Source organism: Leopardus geoffroyi, chromosome B2 (assembly GCF_018350155.1).
Source record: "Leopardus geoffroyi isolate Oge1 chromosome B2, O.geoffroyi_Oge1_pat1.0, whole genome shotgun sequence".
Taxonomy (NCBI): Eukaryota; Metazoa; Chordata; class Mammalia; order Carnivora; family Felidae; genus Leopardus; species Leopardus geoffroyi.
Genome location: NC_059332.1, coordinates 119,310,000 through 119,317,246, shown reverse-complemented (window position 1 = coordinate 119,317,246; position 7,247 = coordinate 119,310,000). Strand labels below are relative to the sequence as shown.

At 37.8% G+C, this 7,247-nt stretch overlaps 1 long non-coding RNA gene across 1 annotated transcript; it reads left to right on the top strand.

The window, feature by feature from the left end:
- The first annotated feature begins 91 nt into the window (after positions 1-91).
- On the top strand, positions 92-6,358 carry LOC123609016. The gene is made up of 3 exons (XR_006717569.1): positions 92-303; positions 4,381-4,772; positions 6,171-6,358. It is a non-coding gene; the product is annotated as an uncharacterized LOC123609016 (long non-coding RNA).
- The last annotated feature ends 889 nt before the right edge of the window (positions 6,359-7,247 follow it).

Sequence of the window (7,247 nt, the reverse complement as noted above, 5' to 3'; positions counted from 1 at the left end):
GATGTTTATTTTTACAGCAAAATCATGAAATCAAAAGAACGTAGTATCTGAATGAGGACTGTGAATTTTTTAAACTTCTCTTTGTTTAGTGTCACATTAATAAATTGGAAAAGAATATTTAACTGATTTACAGAAAGGAATCAGAAAATATGAATCCAGTTACACCTCCAGATTTCAACAACTCACCCCACTGAGCTGTTGTTTTCTCTTGACCTTCTCTATGAGGCATCAGAGGCTTCCGAGGGGTATCCGTTCACCACAAGAGCTCCCTTAGTAGCTGCTCAACTATTATGCTGTTTCTAGGTAAATAATTATTTAATTATTATTTAATGATTTTACTTTAAAAAAAAGTGTGGCTAGTATTTTAATGACATGGGAAAATATCTAATAAAATATTTCTAAGCTAAATGTGTAAAATAACACTTCACAAAGTAAAAAAAAAAAAAAAAAGCCTAAAATCAACATTTTAAATAGGAATATTAAAGGTGTTATTTTACTAATTTTTTCATCGTTCTTTTCTAGATCTCCTGTGTCCCATATTAGTAATATGTATAAATAACACTTAAAAGAGCTTCTAATTAATATGCTGTTGAGTCCAATTTCCCCTCTAAGTTCAGGAAGAAATATTTAACATGACAGCAGCTGCCACCAATAGTCGCCTGCGTCTTTGCAATCTGACCACGCCACTTCTGTGACCCGAATGTTCCCCCTCTTCAGTGGCTTCAGTGCCGCTGCTCATTCCTTTCCACACTCCAAGACCTCTCCTTCAAGGTCAAGCTCAGGTTTGACATCTTAGTGAGCCCTTACTCCATCTCTGTCCCCTACTTTCCAAAACCAAGTCTGAAGTAATTTTCCCATCTCAAAACTTCCATGGTCCTTTGTTCTCACATCTCACCCAGTTTGTTGTGCCTTTTTTTTGGGGGGGGGGGGGCTTGTTTTCTTTTTCTTTTTCATCTTTTTTTTTCTTTTCTAGAGCAGTTTTAGATTCACAGGAAAATTTATCAGAAAATACCGGAGTTTCTCTGATAAACTTACTTGGAGTGAATGCCTATAAATGATAAACGGTGTTTTCTCCATTCACAATAACAGACCATGCTATTTCCCGAGATATCACCCAAATGAGTGACTCATTGTATGTGGGCTTCAAATGACAATTGGAAGAATATGCAATTTTGCGTTTGTATGACAATTTAACATCTGCACTATTTCTACCTGTATTTTGTGTACTTGATTTCTTCCAAACAAAAACGCCCAAGTCTCATTGCTGCTCTTTCTCTGGACTCCCAAAGAGAGGGGGCATGCAGTATAAAAGAGAGACCCGTTTAGGTTCCACCTTCGTATGATGGGGACTGAAGACCAGGCCCAGGTGGAAGGGCTACCCATTTTCCTAATACTTGAAGAAATTAACAAAATGAAAATATAAGTGCAAAAAATGCTAAACGCCAAGTCAATGGGACCTGAAGGCTGTAAAATGAGTTTGTAAGAGATGACTCACGAAAGACTGTTTTGGAAGACTTCCAGAACGATTCAGGAGGACAGTCAGGAAAATGATTACCCATTGGAGCAGCTTTTTAGCACCAATAAATTCTGTCTGTTACAGTAATGGATGCCTTCAAGAACTATTATGAACTGTGACATTAAAATAAATGCACATATACACTATTTTTATTACTCTTCCCACAAACCTCTGTTCTCTTTAAGTCCTCAGTCTTGCTCTCGATAGTTTTACACAACACAATCCTTTTCATGAGCACATCACACAAAATTTATGCAGGAATGCTCTATTTCCAGGCACGTCTATATCTCAGCCGCCCCTAACTGCCCCACTAAAGCCAACACTGGGCTGTCTACATGAGGTTTAGCTCCGCTCCAAGGGGCAGCTGGGAAAATGTAAACACTGCTTTCAGATCGCATCCTGAATCACCACCTTCCTCTCTGGCTTGAAAAAATACCCCTTTCCCAGCTGTGTACCGTTCCCCACTCTTAAACCTGGTTTTGGTTAGTAGGAGAAGAAATACAACCTTTATGATAATTAATATGGGCACTGTGCTCTTGACTCTTTCAAAGTAGATCTACAAACATTATACCATCTGACTTTCTCAATAATAATATGAAGGGAGATATTACTTCTATTTTACAAGCGAGCCTCAAGACACACAGCTAGGGTTGAGTTTAAGAATGAGGTCTTTCAATTCCAAATTCAATGCTTTTTCCATCATATTCTTTTGTTCTACCTTATTCAAGTGTTTGTCATTCTCTACATGCTTCTCTGTAATAACATAGATTACAATACCTGGGTGGGAGGAGGACACTTTTGGAAAGCACATAACATAGTTTTAACTAATATTTTTTAGGCAAGGGAGCATCTGACAAAATTAGTGATATTGCATTTCTTTGTTAGTTATTTTCTTTTATACATGAGAACCCTGAGCCCCAAACAGGTATCTTACCTAACTCACATAGTACATTGGCAAGAGACAGGATTTAAACTTCAGTCTTACCTGACTCCAAATCCCAAGATCTCCAAATGAACCATCGAACCTTCCCCCAGGGTGGTCTCTGGCAAATCCTACCAGAAGCGAATTTATTTTGTACCAAAAAACTCAATCTAAGCCTATCCTGATTAAAAGGTCATGATCTGTCCCTGCCCAACAATAAATCTGAGGCAAAATACATGTTCAGTTAGCACTAACGACGTTTCCTTCTGGAGATTCACTATAATAACAAACCGTTCCTTTGGGAAGAGTCCAGTTTTTTAGCCTCCCTGGCCCAGTGTGGGATGACTCAGGTCAGACTACAGCAGCCCCAAACAACCCCTCCTAAACAAGACCTTAAGAACGTTAATGACTCAGGTACTATTGTTTTCAGATGACCTTGGGCTGGGGCCCGGACAATTCACAAGCACAAAAAATTAAGCAAGCAAGATGGAGAAAATGGAGAGGTTTTATTGCTTTCAGGCTCAAGAAAATGTTTTAATGTATCAACTGACTACAGCCAACCTGATAAATGGTAGGCCTCTCTCACATTAAATCTTATTTTTTCCTTTTCTGATTGAAGGAAAATGCAAGATAAGACGGAAGAGTAGTTACCCTCTGAAGCCCTCCAGGAAATGTTTATTTTGTCTTATGTATAAAACCTAACTAGTATCCAAAAGAACTTGATGTCCCTGTTAAGAATGAAAAGGACCCTGGTAAACAGCTGGAGGGGGCTGATAACGGTCCCACCACATGCATTCTTTACTGGCCCCTTGAATTTGCTCATTTCAAAACGGAGGAAAACATTTCCTGCCTTAGTGCATAACAGAGAAAGGCAAATGGTCTGGAATGACCTCAGAAGATTTAGCAGTTTTCTAAAAAACTTAAAGGGAGTTTGCTCAAAGCTTCAATTAACTGGACATCCGCCAAACCACTTGGAAAATTTCTGCATTCAGAAAGAAGAATCCTCACCGTGAGAGAGATTCTCCATAACAAATCATCACAACCACTGCAAACATTTCTATCATTGGTTGTGTAAGTGATTATATCAGAATGTGTCCTTCTCCAGTTCCCCTCACTTGCTCCCAACTGTAATTTTTTAAAAATAGGATCTGTGATTTACTAATTTGTGTAATCCTTGTAGAATTTAAGCTATTCACTCATTCATTCAACATTATGCTTAATACCACATCAAGCATTGGGGCTACAATGACATTTGATCCATAGATATTTCCTGAGCATTTACTATGTTTCTGCCACTGAGCTAGAAAAGGGGTGTGATGTTGAACTAGACAGTCAACCATCCTGTCTTCATGGAGCTCTCAGTCTGGTTCAGTGGGTTTTAATCCTTGTTGTAACCCAGAATCACCAGGGAGCTTTTAAAACAGACCACAGATGAGGCCCCACATATTAAATCAAACCACTCAAATCAAAGACACTGGCTTGGTGATTGATGCAGACAATAAAACAGGATTATAATATGACAAATGAAATGACTGACAAAAGTAAAGAACATAGAAAGTACACACAACCCAGATTCATGTATGAGTAGAGTGTTTTAAATGATGATTTATCAGTTAGCCTAGGAAATAAAGGAAGTAGGAGCACTCTGGATAAAAGGAGTATGACATTCAAGGCAAAGAAACACATTTCTGATATAGTCCAGTGATACTGCTTTTTTTTTTTTTTTTTTTTATGAGTAGAGCATGTGAAGTCCAAGGTTCAAAGAAAAAAAGACAACCACAGGAACTGGATAAGTGGGTAGAAGCGAGAGCAAGAAAACGCCAGAATCTCAGGCTGAGGATTTGGAAGTTATTTCTTAAAACAATTAGAGCTTTGGAGGAAATTTAAGCAAGAAGCAAATGTGATCATTCATTGCTCATTCTTTTATTTTCTTTACTCCCAGGCCATGGATACTTAAACTGGGCACATCCTGAAGCAACAACATGGTCACCCCAGACTGTGTCATCTCAATAACTGGAAGAAATCAACAATTGCCCTGTTAAAGCATCTGTCATTATTCCACTTTAATACATGTCCAGCTCCCTCTATTTCCCTTCCAGCTCACCCAGTCATTTGCTTTGCTCTCCAGTTGCCCAAGCCCAAGCCCTGAGGGATGCTGAGGACACTTAACAACACCCTTGTTCCCAAGAAGAGGAGAAGGCTGGTGTGAGGAAGGAATGGTTTAAGCTTCATGTACCAGCATCCAGTGGGAATGGGACCTAAGTACTCTGAACATTCTGTCAGCTTGCTTACCTGATAAGGCAAGAATGAGAATCATTTTCCTAGGAAACAATGGTAATTTAAACTTTTTTTTTTTTCAGACTGCCCTATAATTATTTGCCTGTATGGATTTCATGGAGCCCAAAACATGTTTTTTGCTATTTATAACTCCTTATTTTTTTCCCACTATTCATAAAATGGTGAAAAACAGTTCTTACAAATAAGGGAAAATCCAAGTACAGTACCTGCTTGTTTGACTCAATATTTTGATTTGATTTAAAAATCAATAATTTGTTTTAACTAAGTGACAGACATTTTATTCCTATGTACAAAGCACTCAGAAATTCCACCCTACCTCCCACATCCCGTTTGGTCACAAGAGATAATGGCTGCATTGACAAGAACTATTTCCAGTTCCTGTCAAGGGTCATTTCAGAAAGAAAGCTGAAGCAAAGCCTCACACTATTATTTTTATTTTGAAACATTTAAAAATAAATATCAAGTTATTGGCCTCAAGGGTCTTCTTGTTTCTGAAATGAAAACCTTTGGAAGAAATAGTTTTACGCTGCTGAAGCACGAGGTTGGCCAGATTAAAAGGGACCAAAGACAAGAGCCCACACCTAAATACCAGCCTTCCACCGCTACAAGTCAGACACTGGTTCTTCTCCCATTGGACTCTGCTTAGTGGCCTTCAGGGATCAATCATCCTGAGAGCATCGAGAGACCAATACTCAAGACAAATTTGGATATTGGTTTCCTTTTGAGAAGAGTCAGCAGAACATTACATATTACAATATATGTATGAATAGCAACTATTGTTTGGTTTCTTATTCTGTTCTAGGCACCATGCCAAGTGTTTTATATACAGTTGACCTTTGAACAATGTGGGGATTAGGAGTGCTGACCTCACCTACAGTTGGAAATCCACGTATAACTTTTGACTCCCTCCAGAATTAACTACTAATAGCCTACTATTGATGGGAAGCCTTGATAATATAAACAATTAACACATATTTTGTACAGGTATTACATACTATATTCTTACAATTTAAGAATGTAAGCGAGGGAAAATGTTTATTAAGAAAGCCATAAGAGAATATATATTTATAATATTGTACTATATTTATAAAAAAAATTCCATGTATAAGCAGACCCATGCAGTCCAAACCCATGTTGTTCAAGAGTCAACTGTACATCCACTTATTTAACTTATACAATAAGCTTGTCCCAAGAACCTTACATGCCTTGTACTGACAGGAAAACACAGACACAGCTAGTAAGTGGGACAGAGGGATAGAATTTTTTTGTGTGTGACAGAGAATCGAGAGCTCAAGAAACCACTACACGTCTATTTCTCTGTTAAACAGATTTTCCACGCAAATCATTGTTGCTCAGTGTTTATATAGTGAATATGTAAAAAAGGTTCCAAGAAATAAACTTCTGACTCACTACATAAACATCTGTGTTCTTCAGGTATCTGTCATGAAACTGCAAAGACTAACAGTATTTACAACTCCAACGGGGCTCCAGCAATTAACCATGAACCAGCTGCCTGTCACCTGGCCTTGAAGAACAATTCAGTCTTATGCTCTTGTAGCTCTTTCCACCACTTTCGCCAGGAAGAGAAAATGGAGGGTTATCAATAAGCCTTTTGCTTTAGATCTATTAGCCTTGAGTTAGATTAATTGTCTTGTGAAATATTTACTCTTCTCTTTCCTGGCGATGTCATTCCCATAGCTACTTTTGATACAGCTAGCTAATTACCACTTTTTGTCTTCTGAATTCTTTTTTCTGCTATTCTAATCCAGTGATTTGAAAAAAAAAAAACCAACTACTCTTTTGTGTTTCTCATTCTGTTGTCCATTCTCTGAACTTTCTAAGTCAAATCAATGCAGCAATCATTCTTATAGCCTCAATCATAAGGCTATCTTGAACCTTACTCATGATATTCAAGTCTGTATATGAGAAGGCAATGTGAGGTATGTGAGGAACAGTATGGGTCTTCTGTAAGACTGGCTTACACTTAGTGCTAATGTTTATAAGTTACTTACTTAATCTCTACAGCCTTGAGATTCTCATTTATTTTTTTTTCTTCCTTTTTTTTTTTTTTTTAGACAGAGAGAGAGTGAGAACATGAGTATGGGAGGGATAGAGGGACACAGAGAGAAAATCTTAAGCAGGTTCCATGCTCAGCGTGGAGCCCAAGGGTGAGCTGGATCTCAAGGTCATGAACTGAAATCGAGAGATGCTTAACCGATTAAGCCTCCCAAGCACCCCAAGACTTTCATTTTTTTAAACTGGATATTAATACCTACTATTCAGAGTAGTTAAAAGGACTAAACATAAGATATACATAAGCCAAATATTTTGCATTTTCAAAATAAGGGGTAGATACTTCATAAAGGACAACAATTATGGTCTTATCCTTAAAAGCTGTTTTAAAACATTTTTAGAATATATTTAATTTTTTTAAATGTTTATTTTTGAGAGAGAGACAGAGACAGAGACAGAGCACAAGTGGGGGAGGGGCATAGAGAGAGGAAAACACAG